The sequence below is a fragment of the Cupressus sempervirens genome, chromosome 6, assembly GCF_028749045.1.
Source record: "Cupressus sempervirens isolate cs-2001-9-10 chromosome 6, ASM2874904v1, whole genome shotgun sequence".
Taxonomy (NCBI): domain Eukaryota; kingdom Viridiplantae; phylum Streptophyta; class Pinopsida; order Cupressales; family Cupressaceae; genus Cupressus; species Cupressus sempervirens.
The window spans coordinates 60,289,038-60,310,635 of NC_143123.1; positions in this window are offsets into that span (position 1 = coordinate 60,289,038).

Consider the following 21,598-nt stretch of genomic DNA (forward strand, 5'->3'; position numbering starts at 1 on the left):
AATTCGTCAAGTTAAAAAATTCTATAAGAAAATGTCCATTAAATAATTATTATTATTTTTAAAAAAATTGTATAAAATTCATTTATTTTACTATTGCCTATACAATTCCCTCCAACCTATATATGTTATTAAGTTTTAAAGTTATTAAATTTTAAATATATATGTTTTCTAAAAAAATATTAAAATAATAATAAAATCTAAATATTATTTAACATGTATTGCTAAGATCTCACTCATATTACTTCACCCTTCAAATTTGTAAGCTCCCCAATGTACCATTGACATAAAATTACTAACTTTTTCTTATAATAGCGGTGGAGTTTGATTTACCTGCCACCTTTTAAACATTTTTCCAAAAAAAATGCAAAAAACTCATCAATAGTTAAAAAAAGAAACAGTCATTACAGTTGTAGTCACATCAGTAAGACAATAAATGCAAAGCGTGTCACATGTATCTTTTTTCCTTGAATTTCCATTTTCAAAAATTGGATTTTCTCCCAGGAAATTGTCCTTGGGGCAATCAGATTTCAAGAATTAAATGTTGTAAATCAATTTAAAAATACTTTGTTGAAACATTAGTTCCCTCCCTTATATAAAGGTAGGGACTAATAATGTATCCATCTTCTATTGCAACTGCTAACACTATCAACAATTTAATCTTATGAATGTTAGTAAGCATAAGTTTTTTTTGCAATCTATGTAGTTCGTAAGAAGATGGATAGTTTTTGGATTCAACTTCCGTTTGACATTTCTACCTTCCTCTTCTTCATAATAAATTGCTAAATATCCAAAATATCAAATAGAAAACACAAACAACTATATCTAAAACTTTCTTACTAGATATATTTAGAACATTAGTAAAAACTATATCTAACAACTATCTTACTTTCATGCACTACACCATAGTTTAGTTGTTTCTTTTGTGTTCCTTTTGTTGGTTTTTGATAGTGATGTGAGGGTGCTTATTAATGTTTACTCTATGGTGCTTACTAATGATTACTCTTGGATAGTTAATGATTAGAAAATGTTAATCTATTGAACTTGTTCCGTACCGACAATGTTTCTTTATTGTTAGTCTGATTCTATTGTTTCTCACCCTTGTAACTTTAGTACAATTGTTCTACTACATTACTTTCTCAAAAAAAACATTTCTATTGACCATTTATTCTCTCAATGTTATTAGATGACCGTTGTTTTGGCCCTTCAAACTTTGTACCCTTCTTTTACTACATCCCATTGACCATTTATTTTCTCAATATTGTTAAATCTCCCATCCATTTAAGGTTATTTGATTCCACTCATGAAAACCTCTTATCTTGAGGAGAGAAGAGAGGGGGTTTGAAAAGTGAGGGAGATGGATAGTGCGAAAATGTCAGGAGGGGAATCTCAACGCCCTCTTTTGTGACAAGATGAAGGGACAAAAATGATTTGAAGTTTAGGTATGCGGATATTAAGACTATGAAAAGCTGAAAAGAAATAAGAATAAAACTTTCATTCTGACCCTTCGCTTTATATACTTATAATGGGGTGAGACCCACATTGGGATGGGTCCCACCATGGTATGGACGTAATGTTAGCGGACTCTAGAGACCCTGAAATGAATGTGTTTTGCACGGACGTCGGCATTTGGGAAGCCAAGCAACACGAGTGACAAGCGAAGAATATTCCATTTATTATAATAATAATTATTATTATTGTTATGATTTATGTACTTGTTGCTTACAACTTATACTAGGAGATCATATATATATCCTGATAAAAACTCCATCTTAAATTCCTTCCTTTCTATGCCACCCATCTTAAATTATATTATCTGTTGATGTTTGTTTCCTCGCATGACAATAAATCTAAGTTGGGATAAGAACACTATGGTTTTCATAGCACCATCTTTTCACTTATAAATGCCAACTACAATAATAATCTGTGAATCCAGCTAGGTTTTGTTGTGAGGATAACTATCAATTCATGGCTAGATTTTATAGTTTATTAAATTGGATATAATAGAAGCTTCTTTTTATCAAAATATGTTAGGTAAGATAATCTAAAGGATAATGGTTTTGATTCAAAATGATAAAATATGTTAGGTAAGATAATCTAAGGGATAATGGTTTTGATTCAAAATGATAAATGAGTGAGGTTATAAATTGAGGATTTCATTTTTAATGATATTTAATTCATGATGGTAAGGACAATAATACACATGTTTAACCATCATAATATGTTAAAATATAAGATTTTTTTTTTTTGATTTTTTTTGAATCGTTTATAGTTTGTTGTTCTAATTTAATGGTGAAATTTTACTTTTTCTGTTTTAAAGTAATAAGTTTTTCAAAATGATTTTCTTGAAGTATTAATGTGTTTTGTTGTATTGAAAGTGTTTCTTTTAAGTACTTTATTTGTGTCACTAGAGATAAACTGTTTTCTTCCATTCTTCTTTTGACCTCTTTCATGTCTTTGCTTCACAATGAAGAAGCCATTAGATGGTCTCCTAGTAAAGACCATCTTGTCGTTCATTTTACATAAATTCTCTCATATTAGTGTAATAATGACACTTAATGGTATATAATTCAATAATCAAAGGAAAGTTTTGGCTAGTAAAAATAAGACAACTACCTAACACACTCTGTTGTAGCCAAGTGTAAAAATAATTTGAAATTGTTTGATAATTGGGGTAAATGACATTTAAGTAGAGCTTTATGTAATGTTCTAATATTTATTTTATCTTACACATAAGCTAACTCAAAATTTTGCTCATGTTAATGATTATCTTGTCTTGATCTTAAATGGTCCAAACTAGTTCTATCTAGTCATTCTTATAGCCTAGACATGATTGCAAACATGGAATCATCCATAGATAAGAATAATGTAAGATTTGGTCATGGAGATAGCCACCCAAGATCTAAGGCCTAGAAAGAAAAATGACATGAGAAGATCAATATGACAAGAATAAATTATGTTGTCACCAAGAATGCACTATAGTGGAATGAATGTACAAAGGAGACCCCTTGGTTAAGTATGTATTAGTTAATAGATTTGTTCTCTATGTAACACAACTATTATGCTAACTCTATCATCCTTCTTGAGAACAAATCTCTAAACAAAATTTGGGTAAGCATATACTAATTGTTCCCTTCTGAATTTATTAAGATGCAACATCCTTTTATGGTATTCATTAAATAACCTCTAATCTACTTAAACATGTCTACTTTTGACCAGAAAGTATGTAAGATCACTCACATTCATTCTTAGATGAGAAATGTCTATGAACAAATCAAGGTATATATAACAATATCATTCATAAAAAGGTGTTTGAATCAACATTTGGTTGAAGACCCTCGTGATCTCACTCTGCAACTTTCTCGCTCTCTAACAGTTTGAATTTGGCCATGGCATCCTTTTCTTATGAGGGCACACTATTCCATGATTCAAGACCACATGTTTGTTTAGATCTAATCTTTATGTTGGCCTCTAACCTTGGGGTCTAAGGAAAAGTGGACAACTTTTTCCTATCTCCCACATTATCCATGACTAGGGTTAACTTTGTGCAAGCACACGGTAATGTACCTGCATCAAATATTTGTAGTCATAACTTGGAATTCCTTGACACCTCCTCCAAGGCATGTGATTCTCAAAAGGAATAGTCTAAAATCGCTTCGACTGGTTTTGTGGGTGGATGGAAAGATATTTGAGTGGAAATTTTTGAACATGACCCTGCAGAATGAAGAACCCAAAATTTACCATGGTTTTGATGGACCAAAGACGTTTCTCCCAAATGAGATGGTGGAAACCATATCACTATCTCTCCATGTATGCTTGGTTGGACTCTTCATTACATTTAGACCATCAATCAATATGGTCCAAAATTGGTACAGTCAAAGGTGGAAATTAAAAGGGAGCATTTGTACTTCAGCTATGTTAGGTGTCCTCTTCTTGTTTAAATTTATTGCTACTGAAGATTTGACATTTGTCATCTCTAGTTCTTGGACATATTGGAAGCACAATATCAACCTGGCTAAATGGCATCTTGGGTTTGATCCTACAATGAAACTTTTTTGCCTTACCCTAGTTTCGATAAGATTGTCAGGCCTTTCTCTGGAATGTTTAGTTGAATTTTTTTTATGTTGATAAGAAACTTGTTTGGTTACTACATTTAAGCAGATATTGTTACTCTACAAAAATATAGGCTTTTTTTATGCTAGTTTTTGTGACAATGTTTTTGTGAAAAAGATCCTCCCTAATTTTTCACTCTCAACATGAAATTGGGGAAAAGGGCCCAAGTCATTGTGTATGAGAATATTAGTTTATTCTGCCACATATGCAAGTTTGGCCATGTGGTGATATTGAACTATAACTTTTCCCAATCCAAGAAAAGGAGAAAGTGACATCCACAAGGATTGTCAAGGAGAATTTTCTATATGGTGGGTCATCTTCCATTCATCCCACCCAAATGCTTTTTCTAATGACTAGTAATGCCAATGAACAAGAGATTAAGGTAGCTAGTCCTAGGGTGGTTGGAAATCCCAAGGATGGTGATAATATAATGGATGAATAACATTTCTTAGAGGCCTTGAATGGTTTGTTGAACACCCCAGTAAATATCCCATGACTTGTGTTAATTCATGTTGGGTGTGTGCTAGAGGAAAATGAAATCTTGAGGATTGTGATTACTATCCCCACTAAGAAGCCTTATGCAAAAATTATTGAAACTACTAGAATGTTGAGTATGATAAACTTGAACAAAATAAACTTTTTTGGGGTGATAACTCTTTCCCTTCCACCCCCAAGCATGGGGTTCTGCTTATTAAGTCTTCAATAATTAGGATTATGATACTAGTGGAGGTAACTAAGGAGATGGTTTCCTCATTAGAGCATCATTTGACCCCAATTTCCCATGTTTGTAATAATACTATAGAATGCAATATTCCAAAAAAATTATGATGCGAGAGCATCTTGGATTACCTTGTAATCTAACACTTATTTTCATTCTGGCAGTTTAATTGAGTTCTTTCAAACCTCATCGAGTTCCAGTATTAACCGAGTTCTTTCAGACCTTGCTGAGTTGCAATGTTGATCAAGTAGTTTAGTGTGAACTGAGCTCTTAAAATTTCAACCAAGTTCCTTTAGTATGAACCAAGCTCTTCCTATGTTGATCGAGCTTTTCTTTGTTCACTGAATGAACATGTATTACTAAATGCTTAAGTCATTCTTTGACCAAGTTGTCTATGTTTTGGTTCTTAATTTGAGTTGACTCTTATATTTGATTTAGATCATGAATATAATGATAGGATCTTGTCTAGGGATGAGTGTTGACCATTTTGAGGTCGACCTTTCTATAAGTAATATTCTAGAATCTTTGGTAATTCATTTTGGCAAGTATAAGTAGAGGTATTTAGTTTAGTCTAGGGTAGAACTTACGAGAAAGAGGGGCTTAGAGAGTTCATAGCAGATGTTGCAAATTTGAAGCTATGTTATAGATCTTGAAGTTATATTTTTGTGTCTGGCCATAACCTAGAAGACTTTAGAACTAGGCATGTATGCTAAAAATTTGATGAATCAATAAAAAGTACTTGTTCTCTCTCTCTTTGGTGTTGTTCTCGATGTGTTTCGTCCATTGTATTTTCTCAACAAGGTGTTTGGATAGTTAGGTGTGCCTTTGGCCCTACCTATTCATAATCCTCCTTGTGTCAAGTGGTATCAAAGATTGAGGTTCATCCTTATGGAGATTGGATCATGTAGAACCCTAATTGAATTTGGTTGTAGGGTGGTAGGTCTAAGGATTTGACCTATAACTTGCAGAGGGTTACGATCTTGCAGGAACCTAATTATAAAGATGGCTCAAGGTAGAGGAAATATTTAAAATACCATATTGGATACATTGGGACAAATTGTAGCTAGATTAGATGTTGTGGAGACAACCCAAAGGAGAGGAGCACATATTGATGATGTGAGTGAGGATAAAGTTATAGCACCAAACCCTAATCTAGAACCTGAAGAAGATCAAGAAGAAGAAAGATTATTAAGAGTATTGTCTAGGGCACATTAAAAGCCTATTGTAGAAGTTGATCCTTATGATGTAAAATTGGACACCAATGTTATGTTGGATTGGATCTCTGATATGTAGAAGTTCTTTGAGTTTGAAAACACTCTTGATAATAGGAAAGTGAAAATTGAAGTTACTAGGTTGAAGGGTCATGCCTCACTGTGGTGGGAGACTTTACAAACTAACAGACAAAGGAGAGAAAAGGGGAAGATTCAAACTTGGCTGAAAATGGTGAACAAGGTGAAGAAGAAGTTCCTTCATGTTGATTACCAAGTCAGCTTGTTGAGTAAGTTGAAAATTCTAAGACAAAGGGACATGAATGTGAAAGAATGTACTGAGGAATTCTATAGATTGGATATCAGATTTGGACATGTGGATGATGTTGTGGAGAAAGTTGCAAGGTACCTAAATATATTGAGATTAGGAATTCAAGATGAAGCATATCAATATGCCTTGAAAGCTTAGGATATCTTGACAAAGAAGCATGAACAAAGAAAAGGAGGAAGAGGTGGTAGATTTCAAAGAAGTAGGGGTAGATCTTATGGAGAAGGTGGAAAATCTGACAATACTATGCAAGATAAGGGAAAATATGAATGGAAAAATGATGACAAATGCAAGACCAAATGAAAAGATGGTAATTCTTATCGAGGAGGTATTAGTTCTTACTAAGGAAGAGGTAATTCTTATTCTAGAGGTAGCTTTCATGGTAATTGTTTCAAATGTGGCAAAGAAAGGTATAGATCCTTTGAGTATAGATCCTCTAAGAATGAATAAAGTAACATAAATATTATGGTTCAAGGAGATCCTGAGGGTTCACTGAGTGGACCTGAGGCTGTAGAAAATATGATGGTCAAAAAAACTTTGTGTAATAAGGGAAGTGATGAGGAACCTATTATAAGGAGAAGCCTTTTTAAGACCAGATGTAAGATGGATGGAAACTACTGCAAGGTGATCATTGACAATGGCAGTTCAACAAATTTGACATTAGAAGAGTTGGTTACAAAGTTTCATTTTCATAGGCTGATGCATCCTAAACCCTATCATGTTTCATGGATCAAGGATGAGCGTAAGATATTGGTAAGTGAACAATGTATTGTGAAGTTCAAGATTGGACATTATTTTGATGAAGTTTTGTGTGATATTATGCCTATAGATTGTTGTCATATTTTGTTGGGTAGACCCTGGCAATATGATAGATATGTTGTGCATAATGGAAGATTGAATCAATATACTCTTTGGGTGAATGGTAGAAAGCAAGTATTGTTTCCTTTGATTGAAAGTCAATATGAGGTTAATTGTACTACTATGAGTTTTCATGGTTAATGTAAATCAAATTGAAAAGGAAATGAAGAGGAATCAAATTTTTTTTTCCATAATTCGTAGGAGACCGAGTTGTGCTAGTAGAAATTGAGTGACAAAAAACAATAATAACTAGGTGACATAGGTTAATAGTAACCAAGTGACAAACAATAGAGGTAACCACAACCGAGTAACAACATAAGTTGGTAGTATTGACCGAGTTCCACAAGAAATTGTATGTTTTCTTAAGGAATATCAAGATATTGTTGTAGAAGATATACTAGATGGTTTACTACCAGTTGGAAGTATAATTCATTGTATGAACCTGATTCTTGGAGCTAGTTTTCTAAATAAAGCACCATATAGATTGATACCTATAGAGAATGAAGAACTTAATAGATAAGTACATGAGTTTTTGTAGAAAGGTTTAATCAAAGAGAGTTTGAGTCCTTGTATTGTACCTATTGTATTAGCACCTAAGAAGAATGGAAAATAGAGAATGTGTACCGATTCCAGAGCTATTAACAAGATCACATTGAAATATAGTTTTGTTATGCCAAGGATGGATGACATAATGGATTATTTGAGTGGAACAGAGTATTTGACCAAGATTGATTTGAAGATTTGTTATCATCATATCAAAATTAGAGAAGGTAATGAATGGAAGACTGCTTTCAATACACATGATGGTTTGTATGAATGGTTGGTAACTTCTTTTGGTTTTACTAATGCATCTAGTACTTTATTGAGGTTGATGAATGAAGTTCTCAAAATATTTTTTGGCAAGTTTGTGATTGTTTATTTGGATGATATTTTGATATTCAGTAACACTAAGAGAGAACATATTGAGCATGCTAGACAAGTATTGCAAAGATTAAAAAGGGAGAATTTGATGATTAACCTAAAAAAGTGTTCCTTTATGCAAAAGGAGATTGTGTATTTGGGATTTGTGATTTCAAGTGATGTTTTGAGAATGGATCCTGAGAAGGTCAAAGCAATTTTGGAATAACCTACACCTAAGAATGTGGCTAAGGTATGATCATTTCATGGTTTGGCTAGTTTTTATAAGAAGTTTATAAAGAATCTCAATTATGTTTGCAATGTTATGACTAAGACAATGAGAGTAGATAAAAAGGATTTCAAGTAGATGCATGGAGTTGCTAAGAGTTTTGAAACTTTGAAACAAAAGGTTGTTGAGTTACCTATATTGGCTTTGCCTAATTTTATTGAGGTATTTCAAGTTGAATGTGATGCAAGTGGCAGTGCAATAGAAGCAACATTAAGTCAAGAAGGTAAACTTGTTGCTTTCTTTAGTGAGAAGTTTAATGATGCTAAAAGGAAGTATTATGTGTATGATCAAGATTTTTATGTTATTGTTCAATACTTGAAGAAGTGGATAAATTAGTTGATTCCTAAGGAGTTTGTGTTGTATAGTGATCATAAAGCTTTATAGTACTTTGGAAGTCAACATAAATTGAATAAGAGACATATGAAGTGGGTTGAATACTTGTAGAGTTTTGCATTTGTGATTAAGCATAAAAGTGGAGTTACTAACCGAGTTGTTGATGCATTGAGTAGAAGATGTTTTTTTTTGACTAAGATGAAGGTTAAAGTAATTGGGTTTGATGAAATGAAAGAGTTGTATGATACTGACGCTAATTTTTCTGAGGTGTAGAGAGAGTACAAAGCACCAAATCTATCAAATTACATGAGGAAGTATGATGAGTATTTTATTTAAGAAGGTATGTTGTTCAAAGGAATTCAGTTATGTATACCAAGAAGTTCTACAAGAGGTAATTTGATTAAGGAAAAGCATTGTGTTGGATTGGCTAGACATTGTGGAATTGATAAGACATTGAGTTTGCTAAAGGATAAGTATTATTGGACACAAATGTATAATGATGTTCAAAAGTTTGTAAGGAGTTGTGGATGTTGTTGAATTGCAAAAGGAGTAAGACAAAATACTCGTTTGTATATGTTGAATATATATTGATACAAGTATGAAAATGTGTTTCAATCATTGTTTTTTCACTAATGTTAAACCTACTACTTGCTAGTAAGACAATTTCTTAGATGATTTGAGTATTATCATTTGTTTGATTGATAAAGAGGATTTGACCAAATGAGGTAAGAATAACACCTAGAGGAAAGGTTGAGTTATGATATGTAAAAAGAGTACAAGGATCAGTTAAGATAGTGATATTATAGTGCATTGATAATCTACTCAAGGTTGCAAAGGATGGATACACTGATTAAGTTTAGAAGAACAAGTTAAACAAAGCATCTCTGCCAAGCTTAACAATCTACATAGTAAGTGCCAAGCAATGTTAATTGAAACTGAGAAGAAAATTATTGGAAGCTGAGAAAAGTCAAATTATAGTGTATGATGTGTGATATAGTGTAAGCCAAGTAAATTTTAGTTGATGTTGATCACCAATAAACTTTAGTTTGTGTTGAGTGTTTTGATAGTGGATATCGAGAAACATAGTATGTGTCAAGCATCAAACACAAGTTAATGTTGAGTGTTAGCATTATGAGAAAGATAATGAATTCAATTAATTTGAGCTGACAAGTTTAATTTCTTGGATTGTGTGAACCATGTGGAAGATAAGCTTGATGAGTTGGTGGCACAGAATTCAAGATGAACCATTTTGAGGCAAATTCATAGAGGATTGAAGGAGAAGTTTCTAGAAGGGAATAAAATGATATGATGGGTAGATTCATTAAATCTTATCTAATCCAATCTAATCCTAAAATTGATGATGAAGTTTGAAAGACAGAAGATCTAAATTTTCTATTTATAGATGTGGCTGGTCAAAAGCAAGGGTTGTCATATGCAAGAACCTAAAGAAGACAAGGAGTCTAGGGTATTGCTTCATTCAATGACCCAAGGGAAGAGATTGCTATTGGAAAGAAAAGAAAGAAGGCTTAAGGGTATGGGTGCTTGAAGGGTCAACAAGCTATCATAGTTGAAGTGTGTGAAAGCCAAATAGAATGGAAGACTGACAATAGAGATCAGTAATTTGCAAAATGTGTTGTAAGTTGTTATTAGATCAAGCCTTACTATTACTTTCTAAGCATTGTATCAGTCTAGGCTAAATCCTTTGGATTAAGGTTGAACTAAAAATCATTTGTAAACTCCTTAACTAGGTGACATTTCGAGTAAATGATCTAAAGTCCTCTAACAAGGCTCACTCCTAATAGGGTGATTAAAATCCTCTAACTATGTCACATTGAATAGTGTGCATTGTAACCTTTAATAGGATTAGCCTTTCACAAGGCATCACTTCAGAAGAGTGAGAATGAGTAGCATGTTATCGGTGGTTTTTCCCAAATTGAGTTTCCATGTTAAATCATTTTGTCAAATGTGTTATTGAATCTGCTATGTTTCATGCTTACATTTCTGCAAAGTTGATTTGATGGTAACCTATAAGTTTAAATAATGGTATGATCTAATGGATGCATGCATGATGAAAATGATTTATGGATATGGGTTCACTAAGTTGTGGAAAAATTTATTTTTATATCTAGACCCTGGATAAATGATTCACACCCCCCCCCCCAAAAAAAAAAAAAAAAAATTTATTGTAAAGTATTCCAATAATTGGTATCAAAGCCATATGCTTAAGAGGACTAGTTTGAAGGTACTAGAAGCAAAAAGATCAAGATGTCAAAAAGAGAAGTACCCAAGGTTAATAGAGATAAATTTCCTACATGGAAAGGTATAATGAAGCTACACCTAGGAGGTCTTGGAGATCATGCATAATCTACCATTTTTAATGAGCATGTTGATCTTGTTGGAGCCCTAACTACTAAAGATCTAAAAAAGAAGAAAGAACACATCTAGGCAATGTTGGAGATTGACTCTACCTTAAGTTATGCTAAGTTTGATGATATCAAGAGTTGTGATAGTGCAAATAAAATGTGGGGTGCTCTATACACCATCTATGGAGGTGATGTAAAAGTTCGAAGAACAAAAACTGAAAGTCTTAGAGGTAAGTTTTATGATATGAGAACACAAGAAGGTGAGAATTTTGCTCAATATTGCTCTCGGATAAAGGATATTGTTAATGCTATAAAGGGATATGTTGGTGTTTTAAAATGCACTAAAACTACTAAGCGACAAAAAGCTTAATACCAGGATGATAGTACATACACAATCTAAAGACTAGCCAATTCTTATTAACAATTGCATATGCAAAGTATTTGGACCCAACTTCAACAAAATCACAGCTGGTTTTCTACTCTTTTGGCTCTGCAAAACCAGGGTGGGTATACCCAGGGATGATTCAACACTGGAACAATTGTATGAGTATTATTCTTAGTTTCATTCTGATTCTCATTTCAAAATCCTCAAACATATACATAATTCTTACTAACTTGATAAAAACATCCCATAAAACAGATATGGCCAAGAATTCTTCTATAGATCTGTAGATGTTCTTAACAGTAGTGGCTAACTGAAGTTAAAACATTCCATGCAGACAAGTGTTGGCCAGCTTTGAAGATCTATAGGAAATAAAAGTAAAATTTGATTTGATACTGCATTTTGATAATTATTTAGGATATTCTTCGCCTTCAGCTGAATCAATTTAATCAATGCCTAATCCATTGGGGTTCAGAGTCTATAGCAAGTTCTCAGATCTAGTTTGATGCCTTACAACAAATTCTATCAGCAATTCTTATCAGAATCCATCATTCAAAATCCTTTCCACTACTAAAGAAACCTTATCACATTCATCAAAGCTTTTATTTAATCCATTGAATTAACAACAGTGATAAATAGATATACAACCTAACTAGATTGCATTCAATTGCACAAGCCTTTACTTATACAATATCAAGACAACCAAGTAATTTGAGGGAGACAAGATTCAGAAAGAACTGATACGGGGACAGTTCACAATTTGTATTCATTTTCTTTGAAAATGGTATATCATTTACAATAGACTCAGAATGACCTTCAGAAAGAAACACAACTCATTCTATATTCATGTATTCTCAGAGAATTGACAGAGAAAATACATCATAAACTTGCTTTCAAAATTTGGACCAAAAATAGACTAAGCATATTACTTATAAAAATAGAATTCGTACCAATCTTTAGCCTTGGAATCTCACTTAAATAGTGTGAGATGCAACAAGCTTTAGGCTAAAAGAAAAAGAAAGGTGTCCTTTTACAAAATTGGGTATATTACCCTTTTTCAAAAGAAATCAAACACCTTAACTCAAAAAGGAACAAATAAAATAGTAGCAAATGACAGCTAGAGCATAAAATCTTCAATTTTGTCCTTTTCTCTAACTACTCCCTATTGGTAGTGCTTTGATTTCTGCAATTGCTTCCTAGACAAATATTTCTCTTTTGGTGGGCCATTCACATTCCTTAACTGTTGTTAGTTCATCCACAATTTTTTGCCACCTAGCATCAGTAATCACCCTTCCTTCTATGGTAAGCCTATTCATTTCAGTTTCAAACTTGAAAAGGGTATCAATTAGTATATTGAAAAGACATTCATCAATACCATCTTGGAGAATGGATACCACTTGTGGCAAGTCTATAATGCGATCAAAAGAACTAGATCACTCATTAAAATCTTTTAACTTATCATCAGAATCAATAACAGAAGGAATTAAAGAATTGAAACCATTTCTTAGCACTTTCAATTTACTTTGAATTATTGCCAGCTTCCCAGTGAAGATTTGCAATAATTCTTTCACTTTGTCCATACCCTGCTTCACAGTAATAACTTTATCTCGAAGGTCTGGCTTCTTGGCTAACAAGGGTATCAACCTATCAAAAAATTGCATATATGGCCCCCATTGTTGACAGATAGGCTCAAGCCATTTGATTGCATCCTTGCATACCTATTCTGCAGATTGAAGATTGATGAATGTATTATAATCATCGTGAGATATTCTTTTCAGAATGCTTATTCTATGATTTAATACATTCATCAAGGCATTTTTCTTGGTGTCACTATCAGATTGGGACACTTCTATTTCCACACTAATCACAGGCACTGGCATTGTTACCCCTATAGGTATTTCCTCTATTTGGGCCTCTACTTTTACCATGTGCCTTCTTTCTTCCTCTTGCCTTGGTGCATGTTCTGCCTCTGCTGCTACCTTGAGTTGTTCTTTGACGAATTTTGTTTCTGTTTCCAGAATTTTAATTTTTTCCTCTAACTCTTCTATTCTTTGTTTCTGTACATGGCTCATTTTGAGCTCTTCTTCATATGTTCTTCTAATATCAAGGCATTCATTGAACATTGCAGCTAACTTATCCTCAATTTCATCAACCTTTTCTTCATTCATGAGAGCAAAATGTTTGACCAAGCTGGATATCTCCTTCCCAGTAGTGCTTTCCAATGTCCACACAATCATATTTCCCTGAGCAGTTTCTTCTATATCCATCATCTTAGGCTTTTTAGTGTTAGGGACCACACTCCATACTGCTAGGGTTTTAGTATCCACATTAAACATGACCCTCTTTTAAAACCTTCACTGCTAGTGGCTTCATAACTGATGGCCTTATCTTGTCTTCTCATTTGGTCTAACACAAAAGCTTTCTCAATATCCCAATGTGGTATTAGAATCATATCACTCCTATGTACCAACTCTCTGGCTTCTGTTGCAGTCATTGTTTCACTTTCAGGGTCATAAGCCAATAATTTTTCAACTAACTCTTTATTTTTCTCTGGATCTTCTCTTGGCATGAGACTCAATGTGAGTTCATTTTCTTTCATCTTATAGAGAAAACTTTTAAACTTTGATTATTTAATAAAATCATCATCTTCCATGAACTTTTCAGATTGAATGAGCCTGTCATCCAATCTTGATGCTACAATTTGTAAATCAATAGAAGCTTTTCCTACTTCAGTAGCCCTTTGGTGAAAATAATTTTGCCTAATATCAGAAAAATACTTACTATTTCTAGACATGAATTGTATGGCTCTGCTTACCACCTTTTCAAGGATGTGCATTGTCTTTTGTCTTTTATTTCCTTGTGGCACCCAGGCTAAAGTTGATGGTTGCTCTTCTTCTAGCTCAATTTCCAATTGTGTATCTAGCTCAGGGGATTCTCTATTTAAAATGGCTTCCTCTCCCTCTGGCTCATGAGGCATTTGTGACATAATATGGTCAAAAATTTCAATCATCTTCCTCAGATTATTAGGATATGGAAATTTTGTATAGAAACCCTTAAAATCAGGGTTGGTTCTCTTCAAAGCATTCTCTACTTTCCTTATTTCCTCATACTTCCTTAATAACTCATCTGCCTCCCCTATTGCTACTATGTTGGCAATTAGGTCCTCTACAGGGATTGGCTTGCTTGGAGGCAAAATAAAACCCCTAATGGCCTTAACCTAATTTTCAATATAAATGTCAGGGCCATACATCCTATAGGGCCCAGTATCAATTTTATATTGACCTAAATAGTCACTTAATTCCTCAAATGCATTGTTGCTTATTTCAAAATCTCCTACTTTAAAGGTTCTACAAACAAAGGCAGGCTTATGCAAAGAAGGAGGCATCATTTCTTTATTCATCAATAAGAATTGCCAAAAGAATTCAATAATAGCCAATCTGGGAGGTAAATATTTTGGCAGTAGATGAGGAGGCTGTGGGCACGCAAAAACTCTGATTAAAGTACATTCTTTAAACAAAAATATACTTCCCCAGTTATGATCTAATTTTTTTTTTCATCTAAGAAAGAGGGCCTAAGAAGAGTCTTCAAAACATTGGGTGCCCTAAAGAAATTATGATCTAGTTGCCTCATGATAACAGAACTAAAAAAATTAAAAAATACTAGGGCATTTGAATAAAATAAATCTTTATGCCAAATACAAGTCCAAAGTTGCAGAGGTAACTCACCAAATTCATCAGAAGTTTGATCAATGAAGTCTCTATTGATGTACCCAATATTGCTATATAGGATAAGATGCATCAGCAATGAATAATGGTGGAACTTGAAGTCTTTCAACTCTCCTTTCTTAGCATCACAAATCTGCATGTGCATACTGTCAATGATAAAGGCCACATAATCATACTCCTTATGATGAAAAGGATCTTGTATGTCACATGCCATCAGAAAAAGAGAACCATATACACAATCTTCTGCACCATCACTCCCCAATACTTTGTGCAAACCATACACTGTGTTTTTGAAGTAATTTTTGAACCTACTCAAAGGTAAAAAGTCTCCCACCTTTCTTGGAATTAACCCTGCCTTCTTAACTCTGTAAGGAATATGTGGCAACATGACATTGTTTACAAAATAGGTTTTATTCCTGGCGAATTTTCCTTGTAAATCCGCAATGTCAATAGGTACATTCATTTTTCCCATCAATCCAAAAGCCTCAACAAAAGAAGTTCTCTCCAATGTACAATATACACTCCCATTATGCCTGTGGAAAGTCCTGGTTACTGGATTGTATGAATTTATTAGGGCCTTCAACAAATCAACATCAATGAACACTTTTGGGAATATTAATTTTGCCATATTTCTGTTCCATGGGTTACATACTGGCACATTCTCTACTCTATTCTGAAAAAAGTACATGAAAAGATCGTAACCAGTCATTCTAGGGCATTTAGCATCTCGAAAAAAAGCATAAGGGTCTCTGAATATATGATCATTTTCAAAAATTGCGTTTGACGATCCTGGAAGGAGTTTTAGCCAGTCTTCTGCATGCTTGTTTGGTTTTCTGACCCTTGTCCTCTTTTCTATCTTAACAATAGATTTCTTTCTTTTTCCTTCTAGTGTGACTTCTACAACATCATCACCCTCATCCTCGACTTCAAATTCTTTTTCGTGTATCTCTTCAACTTCTTGGTCAGCCATGTTTTCTTCAAACTATACTTTGAATTCTTTTACAATTGCGCAAGATACACAGAGCTCTGTATGTCCTATCCCCTTTTCAAATAATTAAAAATAATAATCTTTGCTAAGGCAGGCAGGCCCAAAAAGGTGAAGTTTCAGCAAAGGGGGGTAATCTTTGGAAGTGAATGGACTAATAAATGAAAATTATTATTAAAATATGTTTCATTAACCCCTCTTGGACGTGAGTTAGGGTTATGCCCTCTTTTAAGGGGTTTGGAGGCATTTTGGGCTCATTCTAGAACTTGATTTTTGCTCATTCTTTGTTATTCTTCAGAGGCTGCCAAACCTGTGGAGAAGGAGACCCAAGAATGGGAGTTTGCAGGTTTCCAGGGAGACCCAAGAATGGGAGTTTGTAGGTTTCTAGGAAGGCTAAGGATGGGATTTTGAAGCCATTCCATGTGCATGCTCATACAGAGTTTTCCTTTGTGCTGAACAGTGCAGATTTGTGGGTTTTCGGGTGTGTTTTTTGTATGAGTTTGGTGTTTTCAGTGGAGTATTTCATATCAGTTTGGGTTGCTTTTGTATTTCAAAATTTAATATGTTAAAATAGAGCTGAATATATGTATTGGGACATGATTAAACTTTTGAGATAGATTATTAGTGTTTTTGTGGTGTTTTCGGGCATTTTTGTGTTAATTTCGGGAGCCCGATGAGCATAGTTTTTGTCCTACATTTGTGAACTGTTGTGTAAAGGCTATACAGATCTAGAAATGTCATTTTGTAGGCTGTTATGGTGCTGAAATTTCTATAAAAATGTCCATTTTCAGATGTATTAATAATTTGTGAAGTTGTGAAGCTTTTGGCACTATTTCGATCATACCCGATTTGGATTTTATTGAGAAATTGGTGGATCTTTTTAATATTGCCTGTTTGATTTTAAAGATCTGATTTGAGGCTTGAAATATCATGTAAAATCAGAAAAGGGACATTTCAGTGGTATCAGAGCCATGATCTTGCCAGCCTGAGGGTTTGTAGAAGTTTGCATGTCAGTTTTGACAACTACCCCGATCTTGCATGTCAGTTTTGACAACTACCCAGATCTTGCATGTCAGTTTTGACAACTACCCAAATCTTGCATATCAGTTTTGATAACTACCCAGATCTTGCATGTCATAATTTATGATTGCATGTTTCTTCTAATCAGCTTCATGTGAAAATTTATGGTTGCATGCTACTTCTAAGAATTTGCATGTTAGTTCTTGGTGAATTTGGTGGTTGCATGTTGCTTCTAATCAGTTGCATGTCAAAATCTATGGTTGCATGCTACTTCTAATCATTTGCATGTTAGTTCTTGGTGTTTGAAGAAGTTATATCCTATTGGAGTTATACTTTACTTTATCCAGAATGGACAGGTATAGTACAGAGTCTCAGAGGACACGATCTTGGACAATTGATATCCAGAGTCAAAATAGTAGAAAGGATGGTTATTTAGACATTCAAGATAAACTTATGAAAATAAGCCATGATATGTCTGAATAGTTGGTTGAGCACCACCGTATGATGAATGAAATGTTGTCTGACCCAGCTAAGGTGGATAAGTTGACTGGATTTCTATTTGGCAAATTTTCTCACAAGGCAGATGACACAATTACCAAGAACTTGCATGAGGATTTTGAGAAACTAGCTTATAGCCAGGCAAAGGTCTTAGATTCTACTCTGCCACAGGAGGTAGTGGGTTTAGATGATGATTATGAGGATGTTGTTGTGCATGATGGTGAGATACCTGGTAGAGATGAGCAGACATTGAGCATTCATCACTTTGCTAAGAAAGAGTACCAGGCACAGTTAGATGCTTCATCACATGAGGTTGAGGCAAGTAGCACTCCACATGATTTGTCTAGCCAACTGAAGGTGAACAAAGATAGTATTATGACTTCATTATCTCATCATGACAGTATGTAGGATATGATAGAGGATCACATTCAGATGATTCAGTTACAGGGTAGACATAAGGGAGTTCAGGGAAAGTCTCCTTGTGTTGACTTACAAGCAATTAGGGAAGGAATGGGAACGATGAAGTTGAGTTATTTACATCTTCTATTAGATTGTGACCATCTTCTTAGCCTTGTTGGAGACTATTCAGATGCCTTGAGGAGGAAGGAGGAGGAAGTTGATAGGCTTTCTCACGAGCTTGAGGACACTTGAGCTTCTTTGGTGAATACTCCATTGGCATTACAAGACTGGGAGAGACATGGGGATAAGCATGGCATGGAATTGAGTTTATTTCATCTTGCACTCCTAATACTCAGCTTTCTGTGAATGGTAGATCATATGTGGACATTGATAATGTTGCAAGTTTATCTTGCATTCACATCCAGGATATAGGGATAATGTCAGACAGGTATGTGGAATTAGTTGGTATTGGTCATATTACTCAGGTGAGGATTTTTCTTGAGTTACCAACTGATTATAGTTTACGGATATGGACTCGAGATTGTTATATTGGCATTTGGGATTCAGTTGACTGGAAATCTTTAACACTTTTTGGTAGTAGTGATTGTTTGGGTGCTATCATGGATTTGATTAGCAGATTGCATGGTGTTTTCATTTCTTGTGCCAAGAGCTTATCCAATGTTGGTATTAGTTGTTATACACTGGTGTTGGGCTTTGTTCATATATCCAGTCGACCATACTTGCTGGAATGTGTTGATGATATTTCATATTTGGCAGTGTGTACAGATGAGTCCCAGGATCATATTGGCATTGATGACATCTAGGAGGATGCAGTGGGCAGTTTTGAAGACTTAGTTTCCTTGAGTACAGAGGAGTTGGACAGTAGTGCTAATGTTTTTGATACTCTGTACATTGATATGAGATTTAGATTTGATTCACAGGATATGGATTGTAATACTCTAGAGACTAGTGACTTTGAGGATACTCCTTTAGACAGTGCATCAGAGGAGGTTTGTAGGAGACAGTCAAGCCAGTGCCATCATGTGTCTAATCAGTTGAGAGTTAGTGACCGAGACATTGTTATCACTTGCTGGCATTTTGATGCTGCTCGTCAGTTGTTAGCAGTTTATGGATGGGTTTCTCCTACTAGTGATGAGAAGGAAGGCAATTATCTTTCCTTTACAGAGATCCACTCTTTATGGGAGGCTATTCGAATTTTGAGACAAAATTATATGTAGTTGGTAGCTGACAGAGATTATCTTATGGAGTGGGGTAGTAGAGCATATGATGCATTGTTGGCCAAGGAAGATGAGGTGAGTGAGCTTACTGAGCAGCTTGAGGTGACTTTTGAGATTCTTGAGAGTACACAGTTGGCTTTCAAGGAGTCACAGTTTCATTTGGCTAAGGTGACCATGGAGTTAGAGTGACTACAGTCTTTACCTGATTCTATATAGTCACAAGCTATGGTGTTTGGTGATCCGAGGATGTCCATGGCCAAGATTGTCAGAGACAGTGGAGATGGGGATGCATCCATCCTTGATACTAACATTGGCATATCAGGTTCATTCCCACTAGAGTCAGGTTTAGTTGAGTTGGGTGTTGTAGCAGATTGTTGTATGCCTAACATGGTGATGGCCTCTAGTACTGATGGCACGGAGACTAGAGATTTATCAAAGATCATGTGTGATGTTGGTGAGTTGGTAGTTGGCATGGTTCCTACTAGTAATACTACTCCCTTGGTGATATCTTCAAAGGTAGTAGTTAGTTCCAACATGATTAATGATCAATTGCAGTTAGTTTCATCAAGACTATAGTCTGAGCCACTGACTGAGATTGGCGCATTCTATCGGCATTACACTATGAGGTACGCTCATCAATTTATCTTTGATGAACATGTTGATGAGATGATGATACAAAGATGTACTTTGGTTCCTAGTGCTTGTCATCAGTTATGGGACAGTTTGATGCCTCGGGATGAGAGTTGTGATGGGCATGACATGGTGATAAGTTCTGCAGTTGACAGCTTGATAATACATGACTTAGAGCAAGAGTTTGGTAGTGATGTTTCAGCAGTTGTTGTTACTGATTCTACTCCTTTGGCTATGACATCTCCTAGCTTAGCTGGTAGTCAGTCACAGTGGGCTATATCACTTGTTCATGACAAATTTGGTTTGGGGTCCATTTCTTACTCTATCTTGTAATGTCTTTTCACCATCAGTAGTGCATGGAAGTTATGGTTATGAGATAGTGGCCAGTGATTTGCAGAGTTGTGTTGACTGCAGGAGTTGTAGAGTGTGTGGATTCTCCATACTTGGTATAGTTTCATTCGAAAGCGTTCACCATTGTTGCAGAGTTGGATTGTACATTGCTTATAGGCCAGTGGGATGCGTTGATGGTATTTACTGTGTTGGTAGTTTGATTTGTCCACTTTACTTAGGTTTTGATGTTCTAAGAGTTTGTGTCTCATGGGTTTATGACTATGACAGTGGTGATTTTGAAATTTGGTTGAGCTGTAATTGTCAGTTTGATTATGGATTCCTCTTGGTCATATTGCAAAGGATATTGCAGGAGCCTGTGTTAATTGGCAGTAGTATAGTTCATGACTACATTTGGGATCCAGGTGGATTGATTGGTTTATTGTTCAGGCATTGCTTGAGGACAAGCAATATTTGGGAGGGGAGTACTTGTCATGTCCCCTTTTCAAATAATTAAAAATAATAATCTTTGCTAAGGCAGGCAGGCCCAAAAAGGTGAAGTTTCAGCAAAGGGGGATAATCTTTGGAAGTGAATGGACTAATAAATGAAAATTATTATTAAAATATGTTTCATTAACCCCTCTTGGATGTGAGTTAGGTTTATGCCCTCTTTTAAGGGGTTTGGAGGCATTTTGGGCTCATTCCAGAACTTGATTTTTCCTCATTCTTTCTTATTCTTCAGAGGCTGCCAAACCTGTGGAGAAGGAGACCCAAGAACGAGAGTTTGTAGGTTTCCAGGAGACCCAAGAATGGGATTTTTCAGGTTTCCAAGAAGGCTAAGGACATGAGTTTGAAGCCATTCCATGTGCATGCTCATACAGAGTTTTCCTTTGTGCTGAACAGTGCAGATTTATGGGTTTTCGGGTGTGTTTTTTGTATGAGTTTGGTGTTTTCAGTGGAGTATTTCATATCAGTTTGGGTTGCTGCTGTATTTCATACTTTAAGATGTTAAAATAGAGCTGAATATATGTATTGGGATGTGATTAAACTTCTGAGATAGATTATTAGTGTTTTTGTGGTGTTTCCGGGCATTTTTGTGTTAATTTCGGGAGCCCGATGAGCATAATTTTTGTCCTACATTTGTGAACTATTTTGTAAAGGCTATACAAATCTAGAAATTTCATTTTTTAGGCTGTTATGCTGCTGAAATTTTTGTAAAAATGTCCATTTTCAGATGTATTAATAATTTGTGAAGTTGTGAAGCTTTTGGCACTATTTCGATCATACCCG